This window comes from Schistocerca gregaria, chromosome 1, assembly GCF_023897955.1.
Source record: "Schistocerca gregaria isolate iqSchGreg1 chromosome 1, iqSchGreg1.2, whole genome shotgun sequence".
Lineage (NCBI taxonomy): Eukaryota > Metazoa > Arthropoda > Insecta > Orthoptera > Acrididae > Schistocerca > Schistocerca gregaria.
The window spans coordinates 252,098,445-252,113,089 of record NC_064920.1 but is presented as its reverse complement, the minus strand read 5'-3'; the positions used below and the strand labels follow the sequence as shown (position 1 = coordinate 252,113,089).

General features: G+C 44.3%; 1 protein-coding gene and 1 pseudogene across 1 annotated transcript in view; one reads left to right on the top strand and one right to left on the bottom strand.

Annotated features, from left to right (window-relative positions):
- Window positions 1–14,645, bottom strand: part of LOC126339265 (nitric oxide synthase, salivary gland) — a 1,479,392-nt gene that overhangs the window by 1,311,003 nt on the left and 153,744 nt on the right. The window lies entirely within an intron of this gene.
- LOC126288169 (5S ribosomal RNA) lies at window positions 10,114–10,231 on the top strand (annotated as a pseudogene).

Here is a 14,645-nt window from a genome sequence, read left to right as displayed (position 1 = left end):
GTGAGAAATATTTAAACCTATTAATGTTGTCGGTCGAAAACATGGAAATGTAATATTTCTGTTACGAAAAAAACACCTTTTGGGGCTGATAAGCGGTAGCATTGCTGCTCATCAACATTCATCTGAAGAATGTGAGAGCCGTTTGTGCTTTTTCTCTTTCTAGAGAGAAGTTGGCTGTTCATTTAGATGATTGTTTGCAATTCAAACCAGACAACAATTTCATTCCCAGTGAAGGAAAAAGAACATAAAATTTATAAGTTTAGCAACAAATTAAAGCTAGCTTTTGTCGAAATAGAGATATCTAACGATGGCTACAATAGGTTGTTACTGACGAAATCCATGTGCATAAACCATAAAGAAATACTTTCCATTTACACTGTACCTACAGTGAAAAATGTTCGGAGTTTTAGCTGTAGCCAGGTGCTGACTCTATGGAATAGTTCAGCATAAAGCTGTATCGCAGTATTGAGTGGATAAAAAATTACATTTAGCAGAATAATCAAATGTCTCTTAGCCTCAAATGGGAAGTAGTGTTCTGAGTAACAATAATTTGCCGCATCTGCATGGAATGATTGAAGCAAACTGATGTGATAGAGATCATTGTAATTTTACACACAGATGTAGAGGCGATGCACATGAAAGCTGTAATTTAAATCATAGACTTGTTTTTACTGTGCTTGTTTTGTTTCACAGTCTGACAAATTACGACACTCATTTTGTGAACTGTGCAGACAATTGGGAGAAAGTAACCATGATAAAACGTTGGAAATAAACTGAGGCCACTTTTCTGTGATTGCAACAAACGTGAAGAGTCTATAGTAGTAGAACATCACTGTGATGAAAAATTTCAATTTATAGATCCCTTCAGTTTTCTGGAGCGTCCTCTAGCAAAATGTGTATCACGTTTAAAACCTCAGGAGTGTTTGCAGACGGTAAACAGTTTCACCTGATCAATAAGAATGGCGTGTTCACATACGAATAACTGTGGAATCTGCCTTGTATGAAAAGTTGTCTTCAATGGAAACAAAGCTTAACTAGAGAAATAGTAAAAATACCAAAGAGTGTGCAAGGTGGGGCGTTTTGTCGAATGAGAGGCTTAATGGGACCTACATTCTAAAACCAATGCCTTTGAGAATTTCCTCATATGCCGTATCACAACGTAGGAACTGGATCGAGCGTGTTGTGTGACTTTAGTTGCTTTAGTGTGGGATGCTCAAAACTACTAATGTAAAATGGCAACGTATTGCGAACACACAACATTCACAGTTCGTTGAGTGTAGATTCAGAGGAGGTATTGTTCACTGTTCACTATAATGTTCATGGATTATTACAACGAAAATAACGGTGATTATATTAAACACCTCACTGTTAATAGTCTCTACAGCTGGGCATTGATGCAAGACCTACCACTAATTGATGTTGCATGACTGTCTTTGAAATCATTGTTAGTTTTGATGTAATGATCATACCAGATGACCAGGGCGTAGATTGCTTTTTAGAATTAAACTTGACTATCTATAAAATATCCTTAAACTTCACACCAATCTACCAGGATGTTCAGAATAAATGCTAAGATTCGTATGAGTGCGATAAGTAACTTCGGAACGAATTATTTGAACCTCAAAAATCACAGTGCTTTTACTAAAACTGCAGGATGTGTAGAAAAGGAGTACTGCGAAGATAAGATAGGTACGGCGCTGCTGCTCTGATTTGCAGGACCGATTTTAAAGCGAAGGGTCTTATTTAAGGAAAATTTGGTTGCTTTTGAACTAAGTAGATGTAACATTGTTATTGACAAAATCATAGCTGTAGGAAAAATTGCAAATATGTCAACCATAGCTACCGGTAATCATCACGTGTATTAATAAACTGCTTCAGTTATGTATAGTCATTTATTTTTATACCACTTTCGGTTCCGTGTCATTGGGAAAAACATCCACAAGTGAACATATGAGGGCCGTTTTTTATCAACATCCGATTGCCTATAAATAAAAGACAAGTTCATAGAAAACAATTATTTTATTACCAAAAGTTTTGTATATTTATGGTTAGTTTTCAACATTATCACCGAAAAGATGAAGACATTTATCGCACCTGTGGACAAGCTTTGCAATACCCTCTTCAAAAAATGTTGCCACCAATGATACCATATGAGCACTGAAGTTGATTTGAAGCTCTTCGTTGGATTGAAAGTGCTGCCCCCTAGCCATGTCTTTAGTTCAGGTCAGGACTGTACGGCGGATGATCGAAAATGTACCATTGAAATTGTTGAAGGAGCCAGCAGTGTGTGGACAAGTGTTGTCATGGATCAACACAATTCCTGAAGTCAGAATTCCTCTTGTTTGTTTTGAATGGCTCTCCACAAATGTCATAAAGTTTCACAATAAGCAGCTGCATTGACAGTGATTCCAGGCTGCATAAACTCTACAAGCAACACATCTTTTTGGTCCCAAAACACCGTAGCCATAATCTTTCTGTTGTTGAATGTTGTTTGAATTTTTTTGGTTTGTTTGGTGAATTTGGATGCATCCATTGTTGTGATTGTCGTTTTGTTTCTGGTGTGTCGTACTGGATCCAAGTTTCATCTCCAGTAACAATTGATTTCGAAAAGTTCTCTCCTTTATCGTGATAACGGTAAAGAGATTCAAAGCTGAAACCATTCGTGGACTTTTGTGGGCATCTGTCAACATTTTTGGAACCAAACGAGCACAAAGATTTTTGTAGCCTAAATGTTCAGTAATAATAGAGTGTATAGGAGATCTTGAAACTTACAGAATTTCCATAGACAAACCTAAGATTTTCTCTAACCATTCTGTCAACTTGTTCAACAAAGTCGGCTGTAACGACAGACTTGTATCCTTGGCCTCCTTCATCATGCACGTCATTTTGGCCACCCTTATACTTTCAGCACCATTCACACACAACACCATCAGTCATGAAGATATCAGTGTACACTCGGCCCATTCTCTGATCAATTTCTGTTGCACTATTCCCTCCTCATTGCAGAAACCGAAATACACTTCGTAATTCATACTTGGCGAGAGCAACAATGACGGCAGCCATGTTTACGTGGCTGTAAAGCAACGCAGACTGCTGCCTTGAGGTCGGCAATGGCGGAGTGTGTAGTGTGAGAGTTGCGCAGTAGCCTAAAGTGCGTGTCCACTTCCTGTCGCTCGCTTAGCTTCTAAACTAAGCGATCGGAGGTTGGAAAAAAAAAAACAGACGTCGCATAATTTAAATATTAGAACTAAGGAGTACCGAGCATTTTAGCTATAATATTCTAAGTATGCACTCACCTGAAATGGGTAGTAATATAAAAAAGGACGAAATACAGCTAAAGTGGTTTATTATTGTCGGCCGCAGTGGCCGAGTGGTTCTAGGCGCTTCAGTCTGGAACCGTGAGACCGCTACGGTCGCAGGTTCGAATCCTGCCTCGGGCATGGATGTGTGTGATGTCCTTAGGTTAGTTAGGTTTAATTAGTTCTAAGTTCTAGGGGACTGATGACCTCAGCTGTTAAGTCCCATAGTGCTCAGAGCAATTTGAACCATTTGGTTCATTAATACCCAAGACCATAGCTGTAGGAATAAATATTTCAGATATTTTTGAGACGAATCATGTAGACTTGCATTATGGGAATATGATGAGAAAATCTATAGGAAGACATGTACAATGCGTTACAAAGACACAGATAGCTGACTATTGTACAAGGTGGCAGCCAGTCAAGGAATATTTTAGGGAACTGGCGTAAAAAAAATTTATTTCAAGGACCCCAGTCAAAACTTTACAAGTTTTCTCTCAGAGCAACCTCAGCTGTGCCTACGTGACACAAGTTGCATGCCTGTCGAAACCAAGGCAGTTCTGTCCAGTTGAAGCTGCTGAAAAGAGACGACTGGAGCTCTCTGTTGAAACTGCTAGCAAATTCACGGCATGGTTTTTAGCCAATAAGCCAATTGTGTGCATGGGATACAGGTCACGTGTGTGAACGCTGGAGGATTCCGCAGTGCAGAACACAGCTGCCTCGCTCTCTTGTGATCCAGACTTGGAGCAGACGTCTTTGTGGGGAGGCAGAGCCTCCGGCTCCGTTTGACGACCGTTCACTGACATTAATTAACATGAACCGGCTCCCCTTCCGTTGCCCAATTTCAGTTAGTTGTTCGACCTCCTAGACTGGCCTAAATCTGGTAACTTCCTCCATAGGTGCACCCTGCACACACACTGAAATATATTCTCTGTGTTGCACCTCATTTTCTGTTCTGTCATTTAACAGCAGCCATGGCTGCCTACTGAGCGCTGACCTCATGTACATCGTCGTCATAAGCCGTTTGTAACAACCTTCTTCCCTGTCCCTGGCCATGTACATTGGTGTAAGAAACACGATTCGTTCCCACCGCTCGGTCGATATGGCGGCAGTTTACTTTTTGTTCACGTCTGATGTTTGGTCTGTCAGTATTCGCCGCTGTTTTCCTGCTACGAGCCGAGCCTGGGTGTTGCAGCGGGTCGGGAACGATGCGGCATCCCCACATACCAGCGCTCGGGGCAAAGTCTACTGCCTGCTTGTCGCAGCTGTGGCTCACGCCATTCACGTTCGTTGCGGATTCCCTGCGTTGCCGCAGCGCACCTGCTGTTGTTCTCGCCCACCTCCACCGACACCGCCCGTTCGCTGAGCGCAGTACGGCGGGCCACGAAGCCCTGCCGTCGCACACCGGTTGAAATGCCCGCGTCGCGATCCACTTGCAGACGCGCCTCGTATTCGCCGCCGGTCAGCTCCCTGCTGCCGTCTTCCTTAAGGTCCTGGCCTCAACGCCCGGCGTGCGTACTTTCACCGCAGTGCAGCCAGCCGCCCGCCGCCCAAGCCACTTCTACCGCTTGCTTAGGCCCTCTGCCGCCGCCCCACCGCCGCCATCGCATTTTGTTCGTCACGACGTGACGACACCAGTACACGTGTAGATATGTACTAAGGCACTCCTGCCGTTTGAACTTACAATTTATGTGAGTACAATTATTGGATGGCATGTGTAATTGGTCCTACATAAGAACTTAAGATGTTTGTTGGTTGGATAATTAAAGCCTGTCTAATTTAGAAATATACTTCCGTAGGTTCTGTGTTCAAATGGTTCAAATGGCTCTGAGCACTATGGGACTTAACATCTATGGTCATCAGTCCCCTAGAACTCAGAACTACTTAAACCTAACTAACCTACGGACATCACACAACACCGAGCCATCACGAGGCAGAGAAAATCCCTGACCCCGCCGGGAATCGAACCTGGGAACCCGAGGATCTGTGTACTACAGTAAATATTTAATACTTGTTTTAAACTCACTAGTGCCAGAAGTTGTGATCAGAAGTTTCTTAAGGTACACTACTGGCCATTAAATTTGCTACACCACGAATATGACGTGCTACAGACATGAAATTTAACGGACAGGAAGAAGATGCTTTGATATATGCAAGTGATTAGCTTTTCAGAGCATTCACACAAGGTTGGCGCCGGTGGCGACACCTACAACGTGCATACATGAGGAAATTTTCCAACCGATTTCTCATACACAAACAGCAGTTGACCGGCGTTGCCTGGCGAAACGTTGTTGTCATGCCTCTTGTACGGAATGGAAATGCGCAACATCACGATGCCGACTTTGATAAAGGTCGGATTGTAGCCTATCCCGATTGCGGTTTATCATATCGCGACATTGCTGCTGGAGTTGGTCGAGATCCAATGACTGTTAGCAGAATATGGAATCGGTGGGTTCAGGAGGGTAATACGGAACGCCGTGCCGGATTCCAACGGCCTCGTATAACTGGCAGTCGAGATGACAGGCATCTAATCCGCATGGCTGTAACGGATATTGCAGCCACGTCTCGATCCCCGAGTCAACAGATGGGGACGTTTTCCAGACAACAACCACCAGCACGAACAGTTCGACGACGTTTGCAGCAGCATCGACTATCAGCTCGGAGACCATGGTTGCAGTTATCCTGGACGTTGCATCACAGACACGATCGCCTACGATGGTGTACTCAACGACGAACGTGGGTGCATAAATGGCAAAACGTCATTTTTTGGATGAATCCAGGTTCTGTTTATAGCATCATGATGGTTGGCAACATTGCGGTGAACGCACATCGAATGCGTGTATTCATCATCGCCATACTGGCGTATCTCCCGCCGTGATGGTATGGGGTGCCATTGGTTACACGTCTCAGTCAGCTCTTGTTCGCATTGACGGCACAGTGAACGTTACATTTCAGATGTGTTACGACCCGTCTCTCTACCCTTCATTCGATCCCTGCGAAACCGCACATTTCAGCAGGATAATGCAAGACCACATGTTGCAGGTCATGTACGGGCCTTTCTGGATACAGAAAATGTCCAACTGCTGCCCTGGCCAGCTCATTCTCCAGCTCTCTCACCAACTGAAAACGTCTGGTCAATGGTGGCGGGCCGAGCAACTGCCTCGTCACAATACGCCAGTCACTACTCTTGATGAACTGTGGTATCGTGTTGAAGCTGTATGGGCAGCTGTACCTGTACACTCCATCCAAGCTCTGTTTGACTCAATGCCCAGGTGTATCAAGGCCGTTATTACGGCCAGAGGTGGTTGTTCTGGGTACTGATTTCTCAGGATCTACGCACCCACATTGCATAAAAATGTAATCACATGTTAGTTCTAGTATAATATATTTGTCCATTGAATACCCGTTTATCATCTGCATTTCTTGTTGAAGCAGCAATGTTAATGGCCAGTAGTGTATATCTTTGAGAGTTTTCGATTAATATCCAGAGATGTGCATCTTGCACAATGTGTTTGACAACCACAGAGTTTCCCAGCTGTTCATAACATTTTCTTCCATTTAGTTTTCGTGTCGTGATCTTTTCTATTTCTCTTTCTTTCATCTGTCCTATCAACATCATTTCTGCGTCCTGTGATAAAAGTACGTTCCTACTTCTTACTCCACAGACGTTACCGCTTTGAGGGCTCTGTAACCCTCTGTGTCTCCATACCGCGTCTGCAAGGTTTCCGTAATCGTTGGCGCACTTTGCCTTGATCGGAGCTTGCTTTTATTGCAAGACCAAAAACAGACGCGAAATCAGCGTCTAGGCCTTGTAATAAAAACGACAAACCATAGCTTCAGACGACCCTGGTATTGTCTACAAGTTCACTATTGGTACTAGGCAACTTAATGCCCCAAGCGCATACACAGTCGAAATTACACGATTAGCACTTGCGATGCCGAAGCCGATAGGACGCTGTGAGGGATGCCGGATTGCGGAACGAAAGGAATGAACTTTTTCTGCCTTCTCTTTCTCTTCTTCTTCGTCTCTCTACATTCTCTTTCAAGACCTTTATTCTTTTTCCGCCCATGACTTCTGTTTTTTGTAAGCAGTCCTTACTTAACTCCTCAACTAGATGCAAGAATTGTATTAAGTGATGTATCGTAGTAAGAGTTACAGTGATGAAGGAGAATTCATCTGTAGTACACCTGCAAGTTGTTAGAAGAGGATATGATGACTTCTGGCTGTTATCCCCCAGAGGGCACCGAAGTTTTGTTGATATGAAGATATCTATGACGTTGTTTTATTAAGGTTATTTGTGAGCAGGCAAGGGGTCCCGTCAGTGCAGTTGATGTCAATCATGTGCAGGCAAGAGTTCCTGTGTCAGTTGTTGTAAATGAGGTGGTCTGTTGTACAGATAATATCTTGTTGTGGAAGCTGGGCAGGATAAAATGAATGCGAATAGTGTGAGAGAAGATAATTCAGCGATGTTAAACGGTCCGTTTTATGCCGTCGCCCCCAGAAGTCAGAGCAGAAGCATTAATCACGATTCATCTTACCATGCAGCGTGTTTCCAGTTGAGACTATGGGATTTGTAGTCGTTTGAATTGCTATGTCACCAGTGAACGCTTACTATAAGCAGAGACCCCATGGTCCAAACACGTGGAATGGCACAGCTTTCGCCTTGCGATAAGCCAGCCATGCCTCCATGCACTATTACTTCTCTCCCTGTTCTTCATCTGGTCTGTCATAAATTGTCTAATTTTTATTTCATTTGTAAGTCATTTACTACATAGGTTCTGACTGACAATGCACTCAGAGTATTACTTGGAGTACAAATATTAAATGGTTGTAAATAATCGTTAACAGTTTTTTGAGAGAGATGGCCCACATCCGTACCTATTTGTACTGTATGGAGATTTTAAGTATTTCTCAAGATTTGCAGATGTTTTAAGGTACCCTCTCTCCTCTACTGTGTAGGTCTTTGTCATCTGATAAATTAAGCTATTCAGTTTTGTTGTTGAGTTACGGTGTTGTACTGTATTTCACTGTATTGACAAAGTTTTTGTATTGTCTTTCGAAACAATGCATCAAATATTCAAAAGTTTTTGTACAATGCTACTTATTGCAAGTCTGCTTCGATGAATGTTTGGTTTTATTGTGAAACCTAGAGTGTGGAGCACCTATTTGCGGTGTTTATTCCATTTGTCTTTTGTTGTTCAGTAGGTTGTGATACTTCGATTTTTCATCTAACTTTTGGAACTAATCTTCCACTCTTCCACTGATTTGCAGGTGAGCTAAATCCGCTGACGGTTTATAAGCACTTATTTCCCTGTTTTCTTTCAAGCTGTCACCAAGAGTTAAAAATGATTCGGCGTTTTTGCAGGCCTGGGTGGTCGAGCGGTTCTAGGCGCTTCAGTCCGGAACCGCGCGGCTGCTACGGTCGGAGATGCGAATCCTGCCTCGGGCATAGATGTGCGTGATGTCCTTAGGTTTGTTAGGCTTAAGTAGTTCTAAGTTCTAGGGGACTGGTGAACTCCGATGTTAAGTCCCACAGTGCTCAGAATCAATTGAATCGGTGTTTTTAATTCTCATGTCTGTCGAATTGACTCTTTCCCTTCAGCCTCTTTTTACAAACTTCTCCTGACCTATTTCCAGTGAAATTAACGTTAACTTTGTTCTTAACCACGTGTTTTACACGGTATATTACGTCCTACAGTACTCTAGCACTCGCTCCGACCGTTGTGTATCGGAATTTTCGTCGTCTTGTGGCGAACCTGCTGTTTTGACGCAGACAACGAATTGACTGGCCAGCGTTTACTGAATTTTGTGTTTGCTGTAATTCAACACAGAGGTGCATTCTGTCACCCTATTTCCATTTTAAATTTAAAACAAGTACTCTACTAATGGTCCAAACTAACCATTGTTAGCCCTTATTTTTTGTCATACAAAAGTTAAGATCCTTTCATATACAAATTTGGTATCGCTCTGTACTTGGTGTTTAACCTGCTGTCAGAGAGATTTGTCTTACTCTGCTGTTTAGCGTGCTTAGTGTTACATCCCGCCGGTACACGCTACCAGCTGTGCTCCAACAAACATTTTCTTCGATCGCCTTAGTAAGCATACGTGGGCTGTGGTGAGTACCACCTCCCCCTCAACCCTAACGCCCTTCATCCACCCTTGTGCTTACTGCTCCGCTTTTTCCCCTTCCGCAGATGTGCGTTACACCGCAGATAATACCCTCCATCGCCCTGCTAGAGAGAAGCGCCATTAAAGTTTGTCAAAGTCACACATGCCTATCTCTCCTTCCCCGCCGGACAAGCCACGTGCTCTTCTTCTGTCAGTCGGAAGTTTGTTTACAAACAATGCGTGCACTTCTGTGGCTCCGAAATTCATTATAGCAATGAATCTTTTCATATTTTATGAAGTGATTATAAACTCACTGCATACCTTCCCTTCTTTTATGTGAGGTTTTATGAACAGGACGAGGATATTGTCAGCTGTTTTGTCATTATGGACACATATTTTAATTATATTTTGTAAAGTTTTACCTTGTGTTCTCCACGCCAATAACTTTGCTTTAGAAGCTTATGTTATGCCAATGAAGATCCCCTGATAATCTAAAAACTGTAAACTCTAAGAACAGTTGACAGGACTGATATTTTTCTTGAACTTTGCCGTTTTAAAGGAAAATTTAAGATTGTAACCGATCCTTATTTTCAATTGACAATCAAACAAGTGCTGTCCTGGTCTTGTTCTTCAGATTTTCTAGTTGCAATTTTAGTCATGGAGAACAGTTTGTTGATAATTATTGTACTGGAACAGGTTTGTAGTGCCAACGGCCTTGCCGAAGTGGTAACGCCGGTTCCCGTCAGATCACCGAAGTTAAGCGCTGTCGGGCTGGTGTAGCACTTGGATGGGTGACCATCCGGTCAGCCGAGCGCTGTTGGCAAGCGGGGTGCACTCACCCCTTGTGAGGGAAACTGAGGAGCTACTTGATTGAGAAGTAGCGGCTCCGGTCTCGGAAACTGACATACGGCCGGGAGAGCGATGTGCTGACCACATGCACCTCCATATCCGCATCCATGACGCCTGTGGGCTGAGGATGGCAAGGCGGCCGGTCGGTACCTTTGGGCCTTCATGACCTGTTCGGGAAGAGTTTGAACAGATTTGTAAGATATTGTGGTTGAGTGACGCTATTGAGAAAAATATTAAATCTGCGTGTTATCCTGAGCTCTAGGTCTTCTACAAATGCACAGTGCATTGTGGTGAGACCCTAAACTCATGACATACTTTCACATTGCACTTCCTTTGATTAATGTGAATTAATGACTTTTCGTATGTTTTTCTGGTAAAAGGACTTAGAGTCGTACAAGGGAATATGGGATAATGAGCAACATTCTTAGATAAGATAATGGATATGAACGATTTATCATAGCTCTGTCCCCTCAAGAACGTTTTCTTTATGTTCTTTTTACAGCTGTGATGTAATGAGGTGATACATGTTGCTGATTTTATTTTGTGGTTCTGGAAATTAGAGAAGCATTTACAGGAGTATGTGTTTTCTACAATTAATGTGTACAAGTCGAAACTGTGTTATGAACAGGAAACCCTTACACTAGGTGCATTCGCCCTACAAATATTTAAGCTCATACCAAATCCTCATTTGGCCACTGGACAACATTGTGTTCAATCTTGAGCACTATCGCATGAGAAATATTTGTTGTAGCTACCCATTTATGGGACATATACTATTTGTCGGAAGAAAGTAACCATTCAGACCACAACTTGATCACATTTCAAGATTGTTAACTTTCATTTGCCCCAGTTTTAACCAATTAATTTACATGTAAAACTAAGTGATACGCATAAGCACTATTGTCCCATAAGGCTTTTATGAGATTGTATTTAGCTGTATTGGCCACTTCTAGTGATGTGTCCAAGTTGAGGCAGTGACAGCTCATCAGATCATCTGGCTACTTTATGCTACATTCTTTTTCGGTTGAAACTACTCAATAATTTTGACCTAGGTGTAATATTTTACTATCTTCCTTTCTTGCTGTGTATCCCTAACTATACCAGTAGGCCAGGTTCAGAAAGATGATGCAATATGAAGCAATTTCGAGTATTTCAAAGTGAGAAGGAAGCATTTTGATGTGTAGCCTTTGCTAGTCCCTGATTTCATCCATAATTACAGTATTTTGTCGGTATAAGAAAAGGCTTTGTAGTTCTCTATTTTAACATGATAAGGTTTGTGTTACACGTGTTTTATGGTACCACATGTATTAGTCTTAATAACAGAAACCTCCATTTTACTGAAATGTGTTAATATTTTGTGGCGTGAGGAACTTTGTGCAACTACACTCCTGGAAATTGAAATAAGAACACCGTGAATTCATTGTCCCAGGAAGGGGAAACTTTATTGACACATTCCTGGGGTCAGATACATCACATGATCACACTGACAGAACCACAGGCACATAGACACAGGCAACAGAGCATGCACAATGTCGGCACTAGTACAGTGTATATCCACCTTTCGCAGCAATGCAGGCTGCTATTCTCCCATGGAGACGATCGTACAGATGCTGGATGTAGTCCTGTGGAACGGCTTGCCATGCCATTTCCACCTGGCGCCTCAGTTGTACCAGCGTTCGTGCTGGACGTGCAGACCGCGTGAGACGAAGCTTCATACAGTCCCAAACATGCTCAATGCAGGCTGCTTTTCTGCCATGGAGACGATCGTAGAGATGCTGGATGTAGTCCTGTGGAACGGCTTGCCATGCCATTTCCACCTGGCGCCTCAGTTGGACCAGCGTTCGTGCTGGACGTGCAGACCGCGTGAGACGAAGCTTCATACAGTCCCAAACATGCTCAATGCAGGCTGCTTTTCTGCCATGGAGACGATCGTAGAGATGCTGGATGTAGTCCTGTGGAACGGCTTGCCATGCCATTTCCACCTGGCGCCTCAGTTGGACCAGCGTTCGTGCTGGACGTGCAGACCGCGTGAGACGAAGCTTCATACAGTCCCAAACATGCTCAATGCAGGCTGCTTTTCTGCCATGGAGACGATCGTAGAGATGTTGGATGTAGTCCTGTGGAACGGCTTGCCATTCCATTTCCACCTGGCGCCTCAGTTGTACCAGCGTTAGTGCTGGACGTGCAGACCGCGTGAGACGAAGCTTCAACCAGTCCCAAACATGCTCAATGGGGGACAGATCCGGAGATATTGCTGGCCAGGGTAGTTGACTTACACCTTCTAGAGCACGTTGGGTGGCAGTGGCACGGGATACATGCGGACGTGCATTTTCCTGTTGGAACAGCAAGTTCCCTTGCCGGTCTAGGAATGGTAGAACGATGGGTTCGATGACGGTTTGGATGTACCGTGCACTATTCAGTGTCCCCTCGACGATCACCAGAGGTGTACGGCCAGTATAGGAGATCGCTCCCCACACCATGATGCCGGGTGTTGGCGCTGTGTGCCTCGGTCGTATGCAGTCCTGATTGTGGCGCTCACCTGCACGGCGCCAAACACGCATACGACCATCACAGGCACCAAGGCAGAAGCGACTCTCATCGCTAAAGACGACACGACTCCATTCGTCCCTCCATTCACGCCTGTCGCGACACCACTGGAGGTGGGCTGCACGATGTTGGGGCGTGAGCGGAAGACGGCCTAACGGTGTGCGGGACCGTAGCCCAGCTTCATGGAGACGGTTGCGAGTGGTCCTCGCCGATACCCCAGGAGCAACAGTGTCCCTAATTTGCTGGGAAGTGGCGGTGCGGTCCCCTACGGCACTGCGTAGGATCCTACGGTCTTGGCGTGCATCCGTGCGTCGCTGCGGTCCGGTCCCAGGTCGACGGGCACGTGCACCTTCCGCCGAGCACTGGCGACAACATCGATGTACTGTGGAGACCTCACGCCCCACGTGTTGAGCAATTCGGCGGTACGTCCACCCGGCCCTCGCTCAAAGTCCGTCAACTGCACATACTGTTCACGTCCACGCTGTCGCGGCATGCTACCAGTGTTAAAGACTGCGATGGAGCTCCGTATGCCACGGCAAACTGGCTGACACTGACGGCGGCGGTGCACAAGTGGTGCGCAGCTAGCGCCATTCGACGGCCAACACCGCGGTTCCTGGTGTGTCCGCTGTGCCGTGCGTGTGATCATTGCTTGTACAGCCCTCTCGCAGTGTCCGGAGCAAGTATGGTGGGTCTGACACACCGGTGTCAATGTGTTCTTTTTTCCATTTCCAGGAGTGTATTACTCGCAACAATAGTTTGATGACGTAGCAAGATTTTACGTAGCTAATTACTTATTTTCAAATCTATTTAATCCGGTTCTAACCTTGTGGTGTCACCGCCAGACACCACACCTGCTAGGTGGTAGCCTTTAAATCGGCCGCGGTCCGGTAGTATACGTCGGACCCGCGTGTCGCCACTATCAGTGATTGCAGACCGAGCGCCTCCACGCGGCAGGTCTAGAGAGACTTCCTAGCACTCGCCCAGTTGTACAGCCGACTTTGCTAGATATGGTTCACTTACTTCTACGCTCTCATTTGCCGAGACGATAGTTAGCATAACCTTCAGCTACGTTATTTGCTACGACCTAGCAAGGCGTCAGTATCCGTACTATTGATATTGTGAATCATGTACCATAAAGAGCAACGTTCTTCAGTAATGGATTAAAGTTAAGTATTGCACCAGCTACGTCCGTTTTTCTCAAGTCTAATTCCCTTGTCATGTTCCAAACCTCACGCCAGCCTGCGTGAGCTGAGACGCGTGCATTTCGCCCTCCTTTAGCCATGCGGTTGGCTCTCCTGCCAACCACAACAAACCCATGTCAGGTGTCAATGTTCAATAATAAGCTGATTTATTATGTTTTTCATCCAAATACTTTGATTATCATTCTATCGTGTCGTTGATGCATTTATATTTTGGTATCAGCTCCACTGTGTAGCAACGTGATTAATACCTGCCAGAAAATACAAACACCGCATGTAAACCATTAAAAGATCAGTGGTGATTCAGTTCGGCCAGCATCTACTTTCCATGACAATGAGTTTGAAACTACAGCAGCAGATTACTGACAGATTTTTTTTCCTCAACTTAACAGAAACCATAACAGTCCATTCCTCTACATGGTATGATTTTAACTTCGTTTATTTTAAGATATGATTATCTGTACAATGATGATTTCAATTATTACAGGAGCTATTATATTTCTGCCTTACTACACTTATCTGATGAAATTTCGAGAACTTGACTACAAATAAGTCCACTCCCACTTACAGTAAACAAAACAAATTATAACATGTCCCTCCCACAGCTTTAAGGCCCCTGCTACGGCAAACCGTCATTCCGTG